The sequence below is a fragment of the Chiloscyllium punctatum genome, chromosome 1 (genome assembly GCF_047496795.1).
Source record: "Chiloscyllium punctatum isolate Juve2018m chromosome 1, sChiPun1.3, whole genome shotgun sequence".
Taxonomy (NCBI): domain Eukaryota; kingdom Metazoa; phylum Chordata; class Chondrichthyes; order Orectolobiformes; family Hemiscylliidae; genus Chiloscyllium; species Chiloscyllium punctatum.
Genome location: NC_092739.1, coordinates 145,442,238 through 145,466,231, shown reverse-complemented (window position 1 = coordinate 145,466,231; position 23,994 = coordinate 145,442,238). Strand labels below are relative to the sequence as shown.

Below are 23,994 nucleotides of genomic sequence, written 5' to 3'. Positions count from 1 at the left end.
TGCTCAATGAGGTTTCACCAAGCTGCTACATAATTCATTATTCCTGTATTCAAGTCCCTTTGCAATGAAGGCCAACATACCAATAGCCTTATTTAGGGATAGTTGCTCCTGCATGCTGGCTATCAGTGATTCATGAACAAGGACACCCTGGTCCCTTTGGACACTTGTTCCTCCCCACCTTTGAACAATAACCTTCAGCCATGTTTTTCTCACCAAAGTCAGTTATTTCACATTGATTCACACTGGACTCCAAGCTGCCATGCTCTAGCTTCACTTGGTCTGTCCAAATCCTCTTGAAGCTTCCTTGTAGGTCCCTCACAACTTACATTCACACCCTGTTTGGTGTCATCAGCAAATCTGGACAGATTGCAATGGTCCCACATTCAAATCATTGTGACTATTTGAGGACCAAGCACTGATCTTTGTGCTATCCCATTAAAAACAGTCTCCCCTCCAATTGTTCCTATGTGCTACTTTTTAGTCCTGTATTCATAAGCTACAGGAGCAGAATTAGGTTATTCAGCCCATCGAGTCTGCTCTGCCATTCAATCATGTTATGTTTCTCAACCCCATTCTCTTGTGTTCTCCAAGTAAACATTGAACCCCTTAACAATCAATAACACACCTATCTTGGGAAATTCTCATTAGAAATGAGAAGAGAGAGAAGTCACCCTTATTGAAAATACAAGTTTCTTAGAGAGCTTGACAGGGTAGATGTAGAAAGGTTGTTTCCCCTGTGGGAGAGTCCACGTTGCAACGAGGTCCTGGACTTCCCTCCGTTTTTCAAGCATCTGGCCACACTTCCCTGTGGACCACCTGCAGTACTGGCAGTGTCCACCGATCCTGGAGCAGCACAGAGCTGCTGACCTCTGACTGTGAGCTTTGTAAATAGGAAACCCTTCTGAAGCCTGACAGATATCCCAACTCACACACATTAAAGGGGTGAAAAATTAATTAAAGTATGAGCCAGCCAGGAAGAGGCACTGTAACACTAATACTGGGCTGCAGGGAGTTTGTCCTCAGCATATCGTCCAGCCCAAGAGGTCTCTACTTGTGGTGCAGTGGTAGTGCCCCTACCTCTGGGTCAGAAAGCCTGGGTTCAGATCCTACCTGCTCCAGAGACGTGTCATGATGTGACTGAACTGGTTGATTAAAAAGGCTTATAATCCAGCCTCTTATGTTCGGTCTGGAACCTTTGGGCATGGAGCAATAGCCACCTAAAATAATAACTCTGATCCTGATTAGCTTGCAGACACTGCTGAATATTTGCTGTTTTATTTCAGATTCCCAACCCACAGGAGTTTACATCTGTGCAAGGACAAGCTGGGCTTTCTCATCACAAGTAAACGAGGACTTTGAAGAGAATGTTTTCGAGATAACAAAGGGCATTGCCAAAGTTAGTCCGAGCAATGCATTTGGCGTGTTAAAGGAGGTCAAATAGCAGGGACTAAGCTCACAATTAGGAAGTTAGGAGACAGAGAAGAGGGGGAATCTGTCTCATTTAGTGGGTCAGTTATGGAAATATACAAGCAGTTACCAAGGAGTTCCATATGCTGAAAAATGTGTTGCTGGAAAAGTGCAGCAGGTCAGGCAGCATCCGAGGAGCAGGAGAATCAACATTTCGGGCATAAGCCCTTCTTCCCGATTTTCCTGTTCCTTGGATGCTGCCTGACCTGCTGCGCTTTTCCAGCAACACATTTTTCAGCTCTGATCTCCAGCATCTGCAGTCCTCACTTTCTCCTAATTCCATATGTTGACAACATAAATGAGATCAAAAGATAAATATAGGTGTTTTGAAAGGGAGATGAGATCGAGAGATAATGAGAATAATCAGTGAGGCTGCAATGCAAGTATAATCAACACAGACAGGATAAGGAAAGTGACTCTGTATAGTCAGCACGAGGCCATTCAATATTCTACATTCCTAGCCACCATTCACCTCCTCGTTTGTCAAGAATTTATCTACATCTGTCTTAAAAATATTCAAGGATTTTAGTTCCATTGCTTTTTGAGGAAGAGAGTTAAATGACTCACAGGCCTATTGAGAAAAATGTTCTCCTTATTTCAGTCTGACATGGGCAATCCCTTACTTTCAAACCATGACCACGTCTTCTAGATTCCCCCACATACACTAAAAAAAAACCTCAGAATCCTATGTAGTTCAATCAAGTGACCTCTTACTTTTCCCTCCAGTGGATACTGACCAGCCTAAATATATTTCTTGTAAATCAACCCATTTATTCTAGGAATTAGTCTCATAAACCTTCTCTGACGTGCATTTACATCCTTCCTTAAATAGAGAAAGCCAATCCTGTACACAGTACTCCAGATACAGTATCAACAGTCCCCTCACTGGCACCCTATAAAACTTAAGTATAACCTCCCATTTTTATATTCAATTTCCCATCGCAATAAATGCTGCATTCTAATAGCTTTCCTAATTACTTGGTGGATTAGTATACTAACCTTTACAATTCATGCACAAGGACACTAGATCCCTCTGCACCTGAGATCTGCAATCTGTCACCATTCTGTCAATATGCTTCCTTTTTATTTATCCTGCTGAATAGAGAATTTCTCATTGTCACACAGGAGACTCCATTTAACAGATTTATGTCCACTCACTCAACCTATCAACCTCTCTTTGTAACTTATGTACTCTTCACAACTAACCTTCCTACCTGTCCTTGTGTCAACATACCTCATGGTTGGCACACATTGATGGCTACAGGGGTCTTTGGGACATTTCTTTGATGTGGAAGAAGTAATATTGCGCTTTTGTTTTGGTTCATTCTCTATTAAATATTTATGATAGTGTTCAGAGTTGCCCTGCCCACTTGGTTGGAAGTGACTGAACCTTCAGATTCAGCTGACACTCAGCGATCAGTGAAGAACACTATCGGAGGGCACATGCAACAGCAATAATTGTCACAATGCAAGCTCCTCCATTTCAACAGGACTGACACTGGCCTTTTCGGCCCCTTATTTTCTTACCTTCACCTCCAGCTTCTCTACAACGCCTCCTAACCCCTCATTGCACACTCACCCTCACCACACTGCCCCCTGCTAGTCCCAAGCTTCCACATGAGCTCTCATGTCATCAGGTTAAACAAGAGAAACTGCTACCAAACAAGCGGCCTCCCCAAAAGAAATACAGTCAACAAAATCAGCTTGTGTGTGCCACCCTGGACAGCTGTCATGAGACTTTCATGCATTGCTGACTTTATCTTTAAGGTAGGATTTCATTGAGAACTTTCTCACATGTAAGCGAACTCACAGCTTGCAAATGTCTTACAAGTAAAAGGCAGAACAGCCTGGCATCGTTTTCTACACACTGTTAATTTTCAATCTATTGTTGGCGAATCAAAATATCATAAAATGAGTCACCCCACAAGCCAAAGTATACTTGCACATTCTTGGAGACTTGAATTTCCTTCCCCAACTTCTGTAACTAATTGCATATCCCTCCGTTTACAACATGTTACTATTTTGGGGCAACATATTGGTGGAATATCTTAGTGTGACAGCAGTAAAACATTTAGTTACCACCTAGGCTGCCCAAACATGCAGCCAATGTCATTTGCACAGCAACCTATCTATATACAGAGTAGCTGATTTATGAAGCTGCTGTAATAATGGATCTAACTGTGGTCAACTCCAAGGATGAGCATTGCAATGATACCTTTCTGGTTTAATAAAAACATTAGTGAGGCTAAAATTTAAGTACTTGTTTAAGTAAAGGACTCAAAGTGACTTACATGAGAGCAGAGTACAAAGCATGCACATCAGGGCTCGGAAATTGTGTTTCACTATAAGAGAGACTTTTCAGCTTGCTTACTAACTGTATGAAGGTGTTCCTAGCACAGCACAGAACACCAGTTCTGAGGAAAGGTCACTGGACCCCGAACACTAACTCTGCTTTCTCTCCGCCAATGCTGCCAGACTCGCTGAGCTTTTCCAGCAATTTCTGTTTTTGCACCAGCGTACCATACTGGTTATTGCACTAGAGAGCCAACAGAAAGGGAATGTGACTCTTCAAATGCCAGAATTGGCCCTGCTGAAGTTTATCCACTCTCATGTCATTCCCTACCATGTTCCCACTCACACAAGCTGACTCTTCTCAATTTATGGCATTTTCTTTCTTCTGGAAGTGTTGCAGTATTTGGTCACCTGATAGCATGTGTTAACCTAGACATTGAGAGACCACTGACATTGTTCTCTGCTCAACCCACAGATGCCAGCCTGCATCCAGTACTCAAACATACGTATGAATTAAGAGTAGCAGGAGGCCACTTGGCCGATTGAGCTTGTTCCACCATTCAATAAGATCATGGCTAACCTGATTGTAACTTCAAATCCACATTTCTGCCTATCCCTGATAGATTATTGATAAGCAAGGGGTGGAATGACTATCTACTTTTGTCTTAACAATATTCAAGGACTCTGCCTCCCCCACCTTTTCAGGAAGAAATTTCCAAAGACTCACCACCCATTCAGAGAATATGTTCACAAACCTAGTCTGTCCAACCTCACCTCATAAAACAATCTACCCATTCCTGGTATTATTCTAGTAAACCTTCTCTGAACTACCTTCAATGTATTTATAGCCTTCCTTAAATAAGGAGACCAATACAGGTACACAATCCTTTATCCGAAATCCTTGGGGCCAGTTGTTTCTCGCAATTAGGAATTCTTCAGATTTCAGAATAAATGACATTTTCATAGTGAATTGTTAAAAAAGTACCTAACAACAGATGCATGTGTGAAAAGTACAAGTGCTAAGACAGAATTAATGCCTGCCAGTGCTAGGCCACGCCACCATGTCACATCTGAGTGAAGTGATTCATGTGGGTGTGGACTTGGGTCACCTGTTCACATGTCAAAATGACGCTCCACACTCCACGAAAAAATCTCGGATTTCGGAGCTTTTTGGATTTCGGATAAAGGATTGGGTACCTGTATGTGCACAATACTCCAGATACAGTCTCATCAGTGATCTACAGATCTGACTCACAACTACTCAACTTTTGTGTTCAATTCTCTTTGCAATTAACTCTAATATTCTCCTAGCCTTCTATATTATTTGCCATACTTACATTCTAATCTTTTGCAAAAGATGCACTAAGATGCCCAAATCTATCTGCACCTCAGATCTCCCACCATTTAAAAATGTTCTTTTTATTTTTCCTGCCAAACTGGACAATTTCACATTATTCCGTAATATATCCATTTTCCACATCGTTACCCACTCATGTAACCTGTCTATACCCCATTGTAGTCTCGTTAGGGCTCCTTCACAACTTACTTTTTGACCTGCTTTTATATCGTATGCAAATTTAGCAATAATACCTTTAACCCCTTCATCCAAGTAAATTGTACAAACTGTAAAAAGGCTCCAGCACTGATTTCTGTGACACTCCACTTATATCTTGCCAGCCAGAAAATTGCCTATTTATGCTTATGCTTTGTTTCCTATTGGCTGGCCAAGCTTTTATCTGCACCCATATATCACCCTGGATACCATACGCCTTTGTTTTCCGCAGTAACCTTTGTTGTGGCACCTTAACAAATGCCACCTGGAAATTTAAGGGCGATACATCCACCCTTTTATCTACAGCAGATGCTAATTTCTTCAAATAACATAATTAAATTGGTTAAATACAACGTCCCCTTTTATAAAACCACATTGGTTCTGCCTTGAAATTATCCAAGTGCCTTTCAATAGTAGCTTCTAAAATTTTAGCTGCATTAAATCTTAAGCTAACTGGTTTTTCTCTCTCTCTGTCCTTTCTGGAATAAATGAGTCTCATTCCCTCTGGTCAACCTCTATCAAATCTGGGGAGTCTTGTGGCCTTGCAATCAGAAGCAGGCGCATAGTGTAATTTTTCTTTTGTCCCTCACTAGTTTTGCTGCTCTGAAACCAATTTAAGCTCACCGGATCCATTGTTAGACTTTTGAAATGGAGCATGATAGATTTGCGCTCAGCAAAGGCATTAAGCTGTAACAAGGTGATAGGTGTTGTTAGTTTACAAATTAGCCACAATCTCAATGAAAGGTGGAACAGACTTGGGGTGGAGGTTGGCTAAGTGACCATGCCTAACTATTGAAGACCATACGAGCAAAAGACATTGGAGCAGAAGCAGGCCATTCAGCCCATTAAGCCTGCTCCACCACTCACTGAAATCATGGCTGATCTGATAATCCTCCACTCCACTTCCCTGCCTTTTCCCGATAACCCTTGATTTCCACAAATCCGCGAACATAAATAAAGACCCAGCCTCGATGGCCCTCTGTAGTAAAGAATTCCACAGATTCATAACCCTCAGAGAAGAAATTCCTCCTCGTCTCTGTCTTAAATATGCAACCTTTTATTCTGAGATTATGCCTTCTGGTCCAAATCTCTCCCTCAAGGAGCAACAACCTTTCCTCATCTGCCCTGTGAGTCCTCTAAAAACCCTGTAAGTGAGTGTGTGAGGCCCCTTTCGGTCATGGCTGTCTATGGGTTACATCCTCGTTCCGCCTTTCTGCTTCCCTGAAGCAATGTTGCTTGTGACTGAAGAGACCAATGCTGGAGTGACAGTCCTGGTTGCAGGGGTCACATGTGGTCGTTGATCTGCTCGAGCTGCTGCACTCCTTCCTTCGAGCCGCTTGTCTGCTGCAGCGCTCATCAGCTTCTTTTCCCCCGAGGAGAAAGTGAGGAGTGCAGATGGTGGAGATTAGAGTCAGCAGGTCAGGCAGCATCTGAGGAGCAGGAGAATCGTCGTTTCAGGCAAAAGCCCTTCCATCAGGAATGGCTTATTTTGCCCTGTTTTGAGATATTGGTTCAGGGTGCTTCTCCATCTCGTGCGGTCAGCTGCAAGCCTTTCCCAGGACTCCGTAACAGCAGCAAAGGCCTTCACGTCCCTCATGCAAACGTCCTCGTAGTGCAGCTGAAGACACCCGGTGGGTCTTTCCTGGATGCAAGCTCTCCATAGAGGATATCCTTTGGGATGTATCCAGCCAACGCCATCTCCACTGCCTGAGTATAGTGTAGATGCTGGGAAGACCAACGCGAGATAGGACTGCTGTGTTGGACACTCTGTCTTGCCAAGATATGCCCAGGATACGGCAGATACTCCTCAAGTGGAAGGTCTTCTCTCCTGTCTGGTAATACATAGTCCACAGTTCTCAGTCGTACAGCAGTGTGCTTGTGACGCAGACTTGTAGACTGACTTCTTTGCCTTCACTGTCAGCTGGGGATTTGTCCATACTCGAGTCGTGAGGTGAGCAAGAGCATGTTTTAAAAACCCAGAATGTTTCAATAATGTCACTTGTCATTCTTCTACACTTCATTGAGTACAGGTCCAATCTGTGCAACCTCTCCTTATAAGACAGTCCCTCCAAACTTGGTATTGGCCTATTGAACCTTCTCTGGACTGCCTCCGTTGCCAGCATATCTTTCCTTACATAGTGGACCCAAAACTGTTGGCAATATTCCAGCTGTGGTCTGATTCGTGCCTTGTGTAGTTTTAGCAAAACCTCCCTATTTTTATAGGAGAAAGGGAGGACTGCAGGTGGTAAAGATCAGTCAAAAAGTGTGGTGCTGGAAAAGCACAGCTGATCAGGCAGCATCAAGGAGCAGGAGAGTCAACGTTTCGAGCATAAGCTCTTCAACAGGAATTTAGCTTATGCTTGAAATGCCGACCCTCCTACTCCTCATTTGCCGCCTGACTGGCTGTGCTTTTCCAGCACCACACTTTTTGACTCCCTATTTTTATACTCTATTCCCTTTGAAATGGGCTCAGTAGTTAGCACTGCTGCCTCATAGCACCAGGGTCCCAGGTTCGATTCCAGCCTTGGGCAACTGTCTTGTGGAGTTTGCACATTCTCCCCGTGTCTGCGTGGGTTTCCTCCGGGTGCTCCGGTTTCCTCCCACAGTCACAAAGATGTGCAGGTCAGGTGAATTGGTCATGCTAAATTGCCCATAGTGTTAGGTGTATTAATCAGAGGGAAATGTGTCTGGGTGGGTTACTCTTCAGAGGGTCGATGTGGACTTGTTGGGCCGAAGAGCCTGTTTCCACATTGTAGGGAATCTAATCTAATCTAAAATACAGGGCTACATTCCATCTGCCTTCCCTATTACCCGCTGAACTTGGATGTTAGCTTCTTGTGATTCACGGATGAGGATTCCCGAATTCCTCTTGTTCTTCTACGATATGTAACTGCTCTGGCCAGGGGATCTGCTGTCAAAGTATACCAGCGTCATACATCTTATGCTATCCTCACACATGTACTGCAGCTTATATATAATTGCTCTGTGACATCCACCATCGAACTGCCCCATCACAATCCATCTTTCAGCTGCCCCTCTCTTTGTCTTCTAGAAGAGATTGTTTTTCCGTGAGTTCAATGGTGAAATATGGACATTTTCTTTTCTGGATATCACTTTCCTCCTGTAATCGCAAAGACCTCATTTGTCTAATGTTCTCTATATTCTGTGATATGAAATTCTTAGAATACACCTTAGCATCTGCTTTCAAATGCCACTCTTTTCTTTCATAGATCTTTACTTAGTGTAAGGTCTCTGAGACATACAGGCTCAAGTAGGTAGAATATAGCACCTCTGAGCTTTTTGTTTATTTTACAGGCTTGACTTATCTTATTAATAGAACCTTCATTTTCATAAAATTACTTTTGGCCATCTCCATCCTTCTTCCAATTTCTACATCATTTGTCCTCAATAGATAATTTGATCTATTTGTTCCAGTGTGACACCATCAATTTCAATCAACCTTATTTCTAGTGTATTCTTTTTTCTCAATACTATTGTCACTTTGCTCACTGCTCTGACAAATCATCACAAAGCCAAGATTGAGACTAAGATCGCATGCAAACAGCTCATGTAATAGCGGGAACAGCATTATTCCTGAAAAAAAGTAACTCTGAAAATCAAATGACTGAAGTCAGGACAAGGTGGATGAAACATGAGCAGCAACAGCAATACAGTTTATACAATGAGCCTTCCTTTTAAAGTAGGGCAAGAAATGCTCCTTACATCTGAAGAGGGAACAGGATTCTGGCCATTGTCAGTAGCCAGAACATTGAGCAGTTACTGTGGAATAAGGACTGCCATAAAAGAAGGGATGGGGAACTCCCAGCTTTTACATTGCAATGAATCAGCTTTTGTCTTTTTGCTGCAGCAAAACACCAGATTCTCTCGAACTCAACCCAATGTCATCACTAGCATATCCCTAACAAAGTAACTGGGTGTGAAATGTTTCTACTATGCCCTCATAAAATATGGAAAATCATTCCAATTTCATCACTAGGTCAAAACCCAAGAATTCCCTAATGAGCAGCAATGTGGAAATATCTTCCCCACGTGGATGTAGCCATTCCAGGAGAAAAAAAAAGCCATCACCTTCTGAAGGGAAATTAGAAATTGGCAATAAATACTGACCTTTCCAGTGAGGCCCACAACTAAAAAATAAATTGGAAAAACATCCACTTAAGAGTCTTTTTATTGAGTCTGAGCAAATATCAGAACTCTATACCATTTGAGTGATACTTGTGGTTATCAGTCAGTCTGCCAGTGATGGTGATAGTAACAGGAATTATTCAAAGTGATAAGTTAAAAGCATGACATACGTTATCAATCATGCTGTGTTGTTTGGACTTGTTAGCAGGGGGCTCTTGTGGTGCTGTGTAGTGTCCCTATCTCTCAGCCAGGTGACCTGGGTTCAAGTCCCACTTGATCGAGAGGTGTGCAATAACATCTCTGATCAGGGTGACTCAAAATTATTTGGGCTAGTTAGCCAGATGGTGATGCAGAGTGACCCCAACATGCAGGTTTAATTCCCATATCCCCAGCTGAATCACAGAAACCCGACAGTGTGGAAAAGAACATTGGCCCCAACAAGTCCTCACTGACCCTCTGACGAGTAACCCACCCAGATCCATTCCCCTACATTTCCCCTGAATTATACACCTAACCCACACATCCCTGAACGCTATGGGCAATTTACCATGGCCAATTCACCTGACCTGCACATCTTTGGACTGTGGGAGGAAACTGGAGCACCCGGAGGAAAGCCATGCAGACACGGGGAGAATGTGCAAACTCCATACAGACAGTGACCTGAGGTTGGAATTAAACCTGGGACCCTGGAGCTGTGAGGCTACAGTGCTAACCACAAGCCACTGTGCCACCCATAAACTGAGATTACCATGAAGGCCCTGTCTTCTGAACCTCACCCCTCCCCCTCAGGTTGAAGTACCACCAGTCAGAACCCTTAAAAGAGACAGCAGCTCTCTGTAACTATGGTACCTTTACTGTGTAAACACTGATTAAAGTTAATGCTTATTGGACAAGTGTGAGCTTTTCTTTACTGTACTGGTTGTAAGGATCCAATCAGCCAAATAATTGAATATTCAGGCTGTTTCAGTGAAAATGCAACAAAACCGATTTTAATCTGCAGGAACAGTTGTTCAATCTGGCTGGACTATGCCATGTCAATGTCTTGGGCTTTAAGGGTAGAACACCTTGCTAAGCATTGGTGTGAGCACACATCCAGGCATATAATACTGTATCTTGAATTACCACACAGGTCTAGCAAGGTCTCATGGTAGATGGTGTGTATTTTTTCCTAATCAGGCTGATTAGAGATGTAATGAAACACCTCTGGAGCAAGTGGGACTTGAACCCAGATCTCCTAGCATAGAGGCAGGGACACTACCACTCTGCCACTGGTGTTGACTGCTGTTTGGTGTTTACGAAGCAGTTGATCGGAACAAAGACCTCAACGTCATTAGAGGCAGAAATACAATGAAAGGTGGTGAACAGAATATCATGCTCTGATGACTCTGTCTCCTAATGATCCAATGGTGCCATACAGACTGAAAGAGAGTGCAAATCCCAGCTTTGGTACGAACCCAGTAAGGACAATTTTAACATCGGGATGACGGCATAAGTGGGTGATGGTGAATTAGCCATCAATCGTATTGTACCTCTCCCTTCACCTCTCTTTTTCATAAGCAGTGTCTAAGGTTTGAGAGTAAATTGAGCAAGAAATTCAATATCAGGCAAATGCAACTAACCTGCTCAACCTGAAATTCAGATTCTGGGTTGGGATAGGGGTCCATCTCTAGAAATACAAACTGTGCTCCAATTACACCATTGGGCTTGAAGGGGAAGCTGCCACCCAGCTGAAGGATCTGAAATCATTATTCAGCTCCTGCAACCCCATTGCTCAGTAAACAGCCTCTGCTGACAGTAAAGGCTCCACTGCAGAAACACCGCCTCCTCCCTGGATTCCTGGCAACTCTCTCAGTCTCCTCTCTCCACCTGGTGGCTGCCAAAACCCCAAAACCCTATTCCCCCATCCAACCCAACATTCTCCTGCTTGCTCCTGCAGCCTCATCATCTCAGATCCTATCTGTTACCACAGGCATCGCCACGACAACTGCGTCAAAGCAAACAGTACCCTTCCAGAAGGGAAATAATGCAGAATATACTCGGCAGCAACAAAGAAAGAAGACACAGATGGATTTTAGCAGTTTACTTCAGTTCAAATCATTGGCCGAATTGAATTCAGTCCTGGACAGGGTTGCAAATCTTCCCAGATATTCCTAGAGGATTCAGGAATTGAAGATTTGCTTTTCAGTCCGAAGTCCCCCTTTGGTGAAGATGATGGATAGCAGCAACAGGACCAACAGCCAGCAGGTGCAAACTTCACTGTTTGGTTTTGTTTTCAATCCCTCCTATCCTTAGTTGCTTACTCTGATTTGCTAAAAATAAACTTGACCATATAGCTGAGACACACTAAGCACCTCCCATTGAGCAGTTCTGTCAACAATTTTCACCGTACTTTGTAACAAGATACGCAGGGCAATAAATAAATCAAATGAATCAATAATAAAGTAACCTAACTTGCTGCACACTACATTATCATCATCACATTTATGACCACAATACAAATACATTGACAGGTGTACCAATGCAAGTAAGCTTCATAATGGAAACAAGTCATTCTTGATGACAGGAGAGTTGGATGCCGTTTGTTTGAAATATTAGCCATTTCTCCGACTCACTGCTCATCACTACCATGGAACCTGACCAACTGGGGCAACCAGGCCATTGTGCATTCAAAGGAAGATACCTCACCAGCTACAGAATTCACTTCAGCAACTTTAAATCCACAGTAAGTACTGATTCTCAGGCACATTTACATCCTTTGCCTGTAGCAGTCATTTGACAATATTGACCCTGAGACAGGGGTCAAAGTTCAGCTATAAGTAACACTCTGAAGCTCTGAGTGAAACATTTGTGGGTTACAAGACAGCATATTCAATAGGAGCAAGACTGGGCCAATCAGCCCCCTTAAGCAGGCTCTGCCATTCAATACGTGGCTGATTTTCCACCTCAAGTTCACATAGCCACTCAATCCCCACAATCCTCCAGAAGGGTCACAGCAGACTGAAAACATTAACCCGGTTTCTCTCTCCACAGATGCTGTGCACCGGCCTAACAACAATTTTTGTTTTGTTTTTATTTCTGATCTCCAGCATCTACAGCACTCTGTTTTTATGATATCATCAAAATATTATTTGATATTTGCTGTTTGTGGGAGCTAGTTGCATTTGCGCTGGTGATTGCATATTCTACATTACAACAACGAGTATGTTTCAAAAGACCCTACTGGCTGCACAGCGTTTTGGGACATTCTGGGTGCTATTTAAATGCACGTCGTCAACGGCGGTAATATTACAAATGTGAACACTGTTGGAACATCAATTCCAGCACAGATTTTACGGCTGGATTCTAACTTCATTTTCAGATCGCTGTCCTTATTCGCAACCTTTTTATTAAAACATAAGACACTAAACTTTTATATTCCTAATATACTCCATATTTTCCTATGAAAATTTGTCTTCAGATTTGTCGTCGGTTGCAGCTTTTGCATTCTGCTTGTCCTCCCTATCTGAAGGGTATTGGTGTCACATTGCCCCTAGGTCAGTCTGTCAGGATTTTTAAAATTTCCTGCAGCTTTTAGCAGCAGTGCTTTGCACCTCCCTAAAACCATCGATGAGACAATCAATTGTTTTTTTAAAAAAATATGATTATGAAATGAGCAAGGCAAGCGAAAGGTATCAGAAATGTTCAAAGAAAAGCAAAAATGCATACAGTAGATACGATCCGCAATAGACTGCCAATCCATACAATAATGCCAATTCTAATCTGAGTGAAGTGAGTTTAAAAATCTGCTCCAAACAATGATTTAGATCAGAAAGCACATTATAGAGGAGCGGTACCTGCAACATCTTCGCGGAGTGTGAGGCAGGCGGTCAATTATAGCAGCGCTCTCCTACTCTCAGTGCCACTCTGTGTCTGTATGTCAGTCTCAGCCTTAGCCCAGCGCTGCCCTTTGCCAGCACCGGCTCCCGCACTGAGAACAGAAACTCACCTGGACACACACAGCCCAAGCGCCCCAGCCCCGCCCTGATACTCTCCCATTGGCCCGCTCTCCCCATGTCGATGCGCTCACCCTCACGCTATTGGCTCTCCTCCCCATCCTCATCTGCATCTAGCAGCCCTGTTTACTGCTGTCGCTGCACTCACTCGTGGGATCCCCACTTCAAGTTGTTAAAAACAAAACTCCAACCCTATATTACGCTGTTCCGTCACCCTGCTCGTCGGTCAGGATCAGGAAAGATTACAGTGCATTCACATTTAACTACTTCGCCACTGTCACTTTTGTCCATTAGATTTCATTCTGAAAAAAAGCCCTGGCTTTCATTGAAGGCAGTAACGTCCAAGAGAGACTTGGTGACTGCCTGTTCCTGCTCTCCTTTCAAACAGCTCTGTCACTGGGGAACTGATCAGCTCAAGTTTCACCACCAATTGCACAGCTCTTCGTAGTGGTAAAAACAATGACTGCAGATGCAAAGTGCCTGCACTGAGATAGGTTTACAGACCAACCCTCGTCTTCACTAGTTCACAATGCTCAGCATTATAACCACTTGGTAAAAACAATGACTGCAGATGCTGGAAACCAGATTCTGAATTAGTGGTGCTGGAAGAGCACAGCAGTTCAGGCAGCAATATAACCACTTGACATGCGGAATTGACATTGTTTTTGGTATCACACTAGCACAATACACCAGAATGAAAGGCCAGTCCACCCCAGGAACCCTTTCCGCTCGTCAATACAATCATGGCTAGTCTGTTGTGGTTTTAACTCCACTTCTCTGCCTGTCCCCCAGTAACTCCTGCCTCCTCTGATCAAAAATCAATCTAAGTCAGTCTTGACTATATTCAATCGCCCAGTCTCCAACGCTCCTGTGGTACAGAATTTTAAACACCAATAATCCTCGGAGAAAGGAAATTCCCCCTCATCTTTATCTTAAATGGGAGACCACGTTTTCAAACTGAGCCCTATTTCTAGAACACTGCAAAGTGGAAAACATCTCCCAACACCTTCCCTTTAAGCCTCCCCCCACCTCAGGACTGTACTTTTCAATAAAATCACCTCTCATTCTTCTAATGTCCAATGGGAATGGGCCTAACCTGAGCAACCTTTCCACATAAGACAACTCTCATCCCAGGAAGGTAACCAATCTGTTCAGTACTCCAAGTATGGTCTCACCCACGCCTTTTATAACACTGGCAAGACTGCCCTCTTTTTATACCCTTTATCCCTGAATGAGACTATTCATCCCATCACATCTGTGCTGCCTCTTTGAAAAGATTTGGGTCACTCTCCAGCTCTTCACCCACAGCACTATAACGGTTTCCTTTTCATTATATGGACAATTCCCTTTTGAAAATTTTTACTTAAACATTTCCATCATCCTTTCAGTCAATGTGTCTTTCACAAGCAATCCTCTTCCAAAGAAACAGTTACCCACAAAGTCTGCAATTCTGTCTTTTGTCACACAGGAACTGGAAGAATTTTGGGCCAAAGTCATGGAACTCCCTCCCCAACAGCATTGTGGCTATAGCTGCACCAAATGAACTGTTGCAGTTCATGAAGACAGTTCACCACTACCTTCTCAAGGGCAACTAGGAATGGGTGCAGCTCCCATGGGGGAACTGAAAAAAGAAAGCAGGGTCAGGCTGATGTTTGGAGTGCTTTCATGTTTGGAGAAACAAAGTGGAATTGTATTTTCTGTTTGAACACAAACAGAATACTTTTGCTTCCTGTAAAATAAAACCAAAATATCATGGATGCAGGAAACAGAAACAAGAATGGGGAACTTTTGGGGAACACTGAGTAAGTCAGGAAGCATCTCTGGAGGAAGAAACTGAGTTATTTGGTCTAAGTTTTCATTTTTCAATCTGATGTGGGAGGTGCCAATGTTAGACTGGGGTGAATAAATTCAGAAGTCACACGACATTAGGTTACAGTCCAACATGTTTACTAAAAATTAAAAACTTTCATAGTGCTGGCTGGTATATTGGCAAGACCATGCAGATGTTATGACAATGAATGAATGGACACCGCGCAACAATCACCAGGTTGCTTAGGTTAGGCCCATTCCCATTGGACATTAGAAGAATGAGAGGTGATTTTATTGAAAAGTACAGTCCTGAGGTGGGGGGAGGCTTAAAGGGAAGGTGTTGGGGGATGTTTTCCATCAGGTGAAGTGAACAAAATTACAGAACTTATAGGCAGAGATATCAATGGGCAGATCTGTTGTAACACTACAGATGTTTTAGAGAAACTCAGCACCCATGGACCAGTCAAACCAGGAACATTCGTCGTGACAGTGGACATTTTGGCACTCTACACCAGCATCCCCCATAAAGACAGCATCACTGCAACATCCTCAGTACTCAATACCAACAATTGCCAATCTCCAGACACCATTCTACAACTCATTCTCTTCATCCATGACTTCACCTTCGACAACCAGTTCTTCATCCAGACACACAGAGCAGCCATGGGGATAACATTTACATCCCAGTACTTCAATACTTTCATGCACAAGTTCGAGCAAGACTTCTTTGCTGCACAGGACTTCCGAACAACACTTATACACCAGATACATTGACGACATTTTCTTCCTCTGGATTCATGGCGAGGAATCACTGAAACAACTTCACAACAATGTCAACAGGTTTTATCACACCATCAGGCTTACCATAGACCACTCTTTAGAGTCAGTCTCATTCTTAGATACACACATCTCCAGCGAGGACAGACACATCAGTACCTTACTCTATCACAAGCCCACAGATAACCTCACGATGCTGCACTTCTCTATCTTCCATGCTAAACATGTTGAAGAAGCCATCCCCTTGTACAAGCCTGGAGTGTACACAAGATCTGCTCAGACGAGGAGGAATGCGACGGACACCGACAGATGCTGAAACACACCCTCATAAGAACCAGATACAATGCTCAACCCATCAGTCATCAGTGCCGAATGTGCCACAGCGCAAAACTGCAATGACCTCCTCAGAAGACAGACACAGGACATGACCGATAGAGTACCCTTCATCATCTAATACTTTGCCAGAGCAGAGAACCTATGCCATATTCTTCATAGTCTTCAACATATCATTGATGACAACAAAAATCTCACCAAGATCATCCCTATGCACACACTTCTTACCTTCAAACAACTGCCAAATCTTAAACAGAACACCGTTCACAGGAAACTACCCTGCCTTCAGGAGAACATCGCTCATGACACCCACTCAATCCTGTCATGGCAACCTTTGCAAGACATGTCAGAGTGTCGACAAGTATACTACCATTACACATGGGAACACCACCCACCACATACATGGCAGGTACTCATGTGACTCGGCCAGTGTTGTCTATCTCATCCACTGCAGGCAAGGATGCCCCGAGGTATGGTATATTGGCAAGACTATGCAGATGTTATGACAATGAATGAATGGACACCGCGCAACAATCACCAGACAGGAATGTTCCCTCCCAGTTGGGGAACACTTCAGTGGTCAAGGACATTCACTCTGCAATCTTCCGGTAAGCATTCTCCAAGGCGGCCTTCGAGATACACAACAACTCAGAATCGCCGAACAGACACTGATAGCCATGTTCCTTACCCATGAAGACAGTGTCAACCATGATCTTGGATTCATGTTGCACTACATGTAACCCCCACTACACTGTTCTGTATCTGTAAAATCTTCCTTACTGTCCTGTTTTGACACCATCACCGTGATAAATTGTCATGATCTCTCTACCTTAATTAGTTTGTACAGTTTTGGATTACTTGTTACCTTGGTTAGGTCCTCAGCATGAGACTCTTATACCTAGCATGTTATTCCAGTCATTTGATTTGTCTCCAGCACTGTCTTATTTTTAATGTTCTTGTAATTATCTCTGTAACTAAATTAAATCAATCCCCTTCACTTACTTCTCAGCTGTTTTGATTCAACTGTTCTTCATCAGGAAGGGATCTGGCCCAAAATGTCTATTTTCCTGCTCCTCAGATGCTGCCTGACCTGCTGTGCTTTTCCAGCAACACACTCTCAACTTTGTGTCTAATGTCCCCACATACTCTCAATTTGTTTGACAGAATGGCCCAGAGATTCTGGCCAAGCCCTTTGATCAGGTTGCAGGAGGGTGAGGAACAATTTTTTAGATTAGACTACTTACAGTGTGGAAACAGGCCCTTCAGCCCAACAAGTCCACACCGACCCTCCGAAGAGCAACCCACCCAGACCCAGTCCCCTACATTTACCCCTTTACCTAATACTATGGGCAATTTAGCATGACCAATTCACCTAACCTGCACATTATTGGACTGCGGGAGGAAACCGGCGCAAACCCATGCAGACATGGGGAGAATGTGCAAACTCCATACTGACAGCTGCCTGAGGCGGGGAATTGAACCTGGGTCTCTGGTGCTGTGAGGCAGCAGTGCTCACCACTGTGCAACCCTCACTACCAGAGTTTGATCAAATGTTAACTGAACCAAAAATCATGTGGGTGGTTTTGTGAAAGATTATTGCTCACTGTAATGGAGAATTTTACCCTGTTAAACTCTTCCTTATATTGGAATAAAGAGGAATGATTTTAGTTCAATTTGTAATCAAGATAAGTGATTGAGGTATTTGTTCCAGAAAGTACTGCTGTTGCGTTTATAAGTCATGATTGATTTCACAGCAATAATTCCAGCAAATGTTGTTTGCAAGCAAAGGGTAGGTGCATACAGAGAGATATGAAGCAAAGAAACAGGGCTACAATTCAGTCCAAATCTCAATGAGTTGTTTTACATGGTCTGAGTTGTTTAGATCAGTCACAATCTGACTGGATGGCAGAATAGGCTCAAGATGAATGGCTGTTCAAATCCCAGTGAGGAACCCGCAAACTGTTCAAATCCCAGTGAGGAACCCCCAAACTGTTCAAATCCCAGTGAGGAACCGCCAAACTGTTCAAATCCCAGTGAGGAGACCTCAAATTGTTCAAATCCCAGTGAGGAGACCTCAAACTGTTCAAATCCCAGCGATGAGACCTCAAATTGTTCAAATCCTAGTGAGGAGACCTCAAACTGTTCAAATCCCAGTGAGGAGACCTCAAACTGTTCAAATCCCAGCGAGGAACCCCCCCCAAACTGTTCAAATCCTAGCGAGGAACCCCTCAAACTATTCAAATCCCAGTGAGGAGACCTCAAGCTGTTCAAGCCCCAGCAAAGAACCCTCAAACTGTTCAAATCCCAGCAAGAAACCCCCAACCTGTTCAAATCCCAGCGAGGAACCCCTCAAACTATTCAAATCCCAGCGAGGAGACCTCAAACTGTTCGAATCCCAGCAAGGTACCCCCAGACTGTTCAAAACCCGGCAAGGAACCCTTAAACTCTTCAAATCCCAGTCAGGAACCCCCAAACTGTTCAAATCCCAGCGAGAAGACCTCAAACTGTTCAAATCCCAGCGAGAAGACCTCAAACCGTTCAAATCCCAGCAAGGAACCCCCAAACTGATCAAATCCCAATCAGGAACCCCCAAACTGTTCAAACCCGGTGCCCAGGACTTGTTGACTCCATCTGCTTTTCTTTTCTTGCTTCTTTTCTCATTCGTTTCCTATTTAGCTTTTCGTTCTATTTACCTTCTAGAGAGAGCTCAATCGTGGCGGCATCGACAGCGACAGTATCGACAGAGAAGGTAGAAAACAGAAGGTGGTTTCATTGGGGTCCAGAGCATGGGGTGACTGGTGAGCCCGGAGCGGGACCCTGGTAGACGGTGGTGAGGCAATTGGTGAGGCCGAGCCGGGACTCTAGTAGACGGTAGTGAGGCGATTGGTGATCCCCGGACGGGAGTCTGGTAGATGGTGGTGAGGCGATTGGTGAGCGTAGAGTGGGATCCTGGTAGACAGTGGTGAGGTGATTGGTGATCCCGGAGTGGGACCCTGGTGGACAATGATAAGGCGATTGGTGATCCCGGAGCGGGACCCTGGTAGATAGTGGTGAGGTGATTGGTGATCCTGGAGCAGGACCATGGTAGAGAGTGGTGAGGTGATTGGTGATCCTGGAGCAGGACCATGGTAGATAGTGGTGAGGTGATTGGTGATCCTGGAGCAGGACCATGGTAGATAGTGGTGAGGTGATTGGTGATCCTGGAGCAGGACCATGGTAGATAGTGGTGAGGTGATTGGTGATCCCGGAGCGGGACACTGGTAGATGGTGATGAGGCGATTAGTGAGCCCAGAGCAGGACCCTGGTAGATAGTGGTGAGGCGATTGGTGATCCAGGAGCAGGCCCCTGGTAGACAGTGGGAGGGTGATTGGTGATCGCACAGCGGGACCCTGTTAGATGGTGGTGAGTTGATTGGTGATCCTGGAGCAGGACCATGGTAGATGGTAGAGAGGTGATTGGTGATCCCGGAATGGGACACTGGTAGATGGTGGTGAGTTGATTGGTGATCCTGGAGCAGGACCATGGTAGATGGTAGAGAGGTGATTGGTGATCCCGGAATGGGACACTGGTAGATGGTGGTGAGGTGATTGGTGAATGTAGAGCAGGGCCATGGTAGACAGTGGTGGGGTAATTGTTGATCCCGGAGCGGGACCCTGGTAGACAGTGGTGATTCAATTGATCAGCCCGGAACAGGACCCTGGTAGACAGCAGTGAGGAGGCGGCTGGCTGAGAGCCAAGCATGGGAGCAGGTATCAGCTGCTACATCAGTGGAAGCAATGATGGTGAGGGTAGGCCCAGCAGCGAAAGGTGGCATCTGAGGATTGGCAACTTCGATGTTGGTTGGATCCAGCGTTCGCAGTGACGAACCAGTGATGGAAATGTTACGGACACTTTTTAAGCTATAATTTTCTAAAAGAATTATTCTTAAACTATTCAAAATCGTACCTGATCATGACAATGGTGGAAGTTTTCACTATATTTTTCACTGTAAAACACACACGGCAATAAAATCATTCATTTAAATTCATTCACTCATTCATTCATTCCCTGAGCAGGCTAAACAGCTTGATAGCACCGTTGACACCTTCCATCACTTTCCTTATGATTGAGAGTAGACTGATGGGGTGATAATTGGTCGGGATGGATTAGTCCTGCTTTTTGTGCACTGGGTATACTGGGCAACATTCCATGTTATCGGGTAGATGCCACTGTTGTAACTGTACTGGATCAGCTGGGCTAGGGGAGCGGCAGGTTCTGAAGCACACGTCTTCAGTACTATTGCCAGAATGTTGTCAGGGTATGCAACCTTTGCAGTATGCAGTGTCTCTATCTGTTTCTTGATATCACATGGAGTGAATCAAATTGGCTGAAGACTGGTATCTGTGATGCTGGAGACAACTGGGGCAGGCCAAGATGTATCATCCACTTGGCACTTCCGGCTGAAGATTGCTGCGAATGCTTCAGCCTTATCTGATGTGCTGGGTTTTTCCATCATTGAGGATGGGGATATTTGTGAAGATTCTTCCTCCAGTGAGTTGTTTAATCATCCACCACCATTCAGGACTAGCTGTGGCAGGACTGCAGAGCTTAGATCTGATCTTTATGGTTGTAGGATCACTTAGTTCTGTCTATCACTTGCTGCGTATGCTGTTTGGAATACAAGTAATACAGTTTGATGGCTTCACTGGGTTGACACCTCATTCTCAGGTATGCTTGGTGCTGCTCTTGGCATACCCTCCTGTGTTCTCCATTGAACCAGGGTTGATCCCCTGGCTTGATGGTAACGGTTGAGTGGGGGATATGATGGGTCATGAGGTTACAGCTTCTGCTGGAGTACAATTCTGTTGCTGTTGATGCTCACAGCGCCTCATGGATGCCCAGTCTTTAGTTGTTCGATCTGTTTGAAGTCTGTCCCATTTACCACAATGATAATACCACGCAACACAATGGAGGGTATTCTCAACATGAAGAGGAGATTTAGTCTCCACAAGGACTGTGCAGTGGTCACTCTTACTGATACTGTCATGGACAGATGCATCTGTAGCCGACAGATTACTAAGGATGTGGTCAACTTTATCTTTCCCTCACCACCTGCCACAGACCCAGTCTAGCAGCTATGTCCTTTAGGAGCTGATCAGCTCAACCTGTATACTGCTGCCGAGTCACTCTTGGTAATGGATATTGAAAACCCCCACCCAGAGTACACTTTATGTCCTTGTCACCCTCAGTGCTTCCTCTAAATATTGTTCAACATGGAGTAGCACTGATCCATCAGCACAGGGAGGACAGTATGTAGTAATCAGCAGGAGGAGGTTTCCTTGCTATGTTTAACCTGAAGCTTTGAGACTTCATGGGGTGCGAAGTCAATATTGAGGATCCCAAGGCAACTCGGTCCTGAATATATGCTGGGACAGGACATATCCAGGGAAGGTGATCATGGTGTCTGGGACAGTCTATCTGTCTGTAAGGTATCAGAATGACTACAGGCTGTTGCTTGACTAGTCTGTGAGACTAATTTTGGCATTAGGCCCCGGATGTTAGTGAGGAGGACTGTGCAGGGTGGTCAGGGCTGTTTTTGCCATTGTCTTTTCCAGTACCTATGTGGATGCCAGGTGATCTGTCCGGTTTCGTTTCTTTGCAGAGACTTCGAAGAGATTCATACAACTGAGTGGCTAAATAGACCATTTCAGAGAGTGCTTAGGAGAGTCAACCACGTTGCTGTGTCTGGAGTTACATATAGACCTGACCAGATAAGGATGGCAGTTTCCTTCCCTGAAGGCCATTAGTGAACCAGATGGATTTTTCCAGCAATCGACAATGGTTTCATAGTCATCTGTGGATTCTTAATCCAGATTTTTTTGATACTGGATTCAAATTCCACCATCTGCCATCGTGGGATTCGGACCCTGGTCCCCAGAACATTAGTTCAGTTTTTTGGATCAATCGTCAAGCAATAATACCAACAGAGCATCGCCTTCCCTTCAGGAAGACAATCACAATGTCACCAGTCTATTCAAGTAACTGAAGACCCTGGAACCATTCTCATAAATCTCCTCGCGACCCTCTCCAATGCCTTCTCATCCTTTATAAAACGTGATGCTCAGGTTTGGAAACAAAGAGCTGACTTTTAAATATCCCTCATTGGATGTTTCAGTGGGGAGGGGATGTAAAGGAGGTCAGGGCTAGTCAATACATGCCCACACACCCCTCAGCTCACTCAGAAAAGACACTGGGGAGGGGGTGTTGTTCGGTACCAAAACTGGCAGCCCACATGCCAAATTTAACTTCATAGAGTCATAGCGATGTACAGGACAGAAACAGATCCTTCCGTCCAATGCGTATCATCCACTGGGTGAAAATGTGACACTCCACACTTCCCTTCTCTACATTTCAGTTGTCTGTCCATCTCACTAGCTCATGTGAAATCTAGCACTATCCTTCTTTGTTGTTCTGCACATTGTGCCCTATACCCAAGTCTTATTCATTACTATACTATAGCAAGAGATATTATAGATCCCGGTATTACGTCATGGGCAACCCCACTATACATCTGCTGCCAACCTGAAAAACCATGTTCACCATTTTGGTCTGTTTTACGCTTCCCTGGTAGTATGCTTGAAGGGGAGTGCTTTGTAAAATCCAGTGCATGGCCACACCACATCACTGGGCCCACTGAACCCCTTATTCAGACAATTAATGGGAACGTCAGGTCGGGGGTGACTGCTGTCAGCAAAATGTCTTTGCTGCACCCATTGGGGAATCCCAAGAAAACCCTCCACAGCCACCCCTTCCCCACCACCGTCATCCTCTCTCCTTCATTGGGGCCTTTGAGGCCAGGTCTGTCGAAAGTCCCCCACTTTCCTTGGTACTGGACCTGAATGACAGGCGTCATGGGGATTGCCTGCAGTCCCAACAGTGGCCACCGTTCCTCCATGGCACTGCTGTGACTGCCGACCATCAAACTGGCTGCAACTCCCCAATGCATGGCTTTGTCTCTAGGAGGGGCAGAAATCCTGCCTCCAGGCTATTCTCAGCCAATCAACTGTCAGCTGTCAGCAGGGCCGCATTTATTTCCTGGGTGAACTCTTCATCGATTAATAAATCAGGACGGTGGGCTAAACACGAGTAAAATTTTGTGTCTGTCACTCAGGCAGCTGTGTATTCATAGCATGAGCTTCAGCTTTGCTGCTTCGCCTTCTGTATGGCACTTGATCAGAGAACCCTTTAAATCCATGCCACACCACACATCAACAGTCAATCCTCACCCACCCTTTCGGATAGCTCATCAGAAAGTCCAAAGATAGGGATGGGTCATTCTCCTACCAAAGTGAAAACAGCAATATAAGAAACACACAGTGACTTTAACTCTCACATTCCTTTTAACACCTTCTATCACCTGTGCCCAGCATGAAAGTCCCTGGAGACCTCTCTTTGCCAACTCATTCATTCTGCCCCTAAAACACAAAGAGCTCCAGTGTTGATTTCTCGAACCATGGTTGTGTTTACATCAACTGGAAAAAGTAAACTATAAATGGTGAAAAATTCCACCCTGATCTCCCTCCACGGTTTAATAATGCCACGATGCGTTTGTCAGAAGATCACTGTGGAGCAGTCCCAGAAGATTAC

The 23,994-nt window shown here is 44.5% G+C and overlaps 1 protein-coding gene across 3 annotated transcripts in view; it reads right to left on the bottom strand.

Annotated features, from left to right (window-relative positions):
- LOC140481007 (leucine zipper putative tumor suppressor 3-like) overlaps positions 1-23,994 on the bottom strand; it is a 201,181-nt gene that overhangs the window by 55,886 nt on the left and 121,301 nt on the right. Inside the window, exon 1 of one of the 3 annotated variants that reach the window (XM_072576618.1) lies at positions 13,291-13,407. The exons of the other annotated variants lie outside the window; for them this stretch is intronic. The gene's annotated coding sequence lies outside the window, so the exon portion shown is untranslated. Of the gene's footprint in view, positions 1-13,290; positions 13,408-23,994 lie in introns of those variants that run through there. 3 annotated transcript variants of the gene reach the window in all.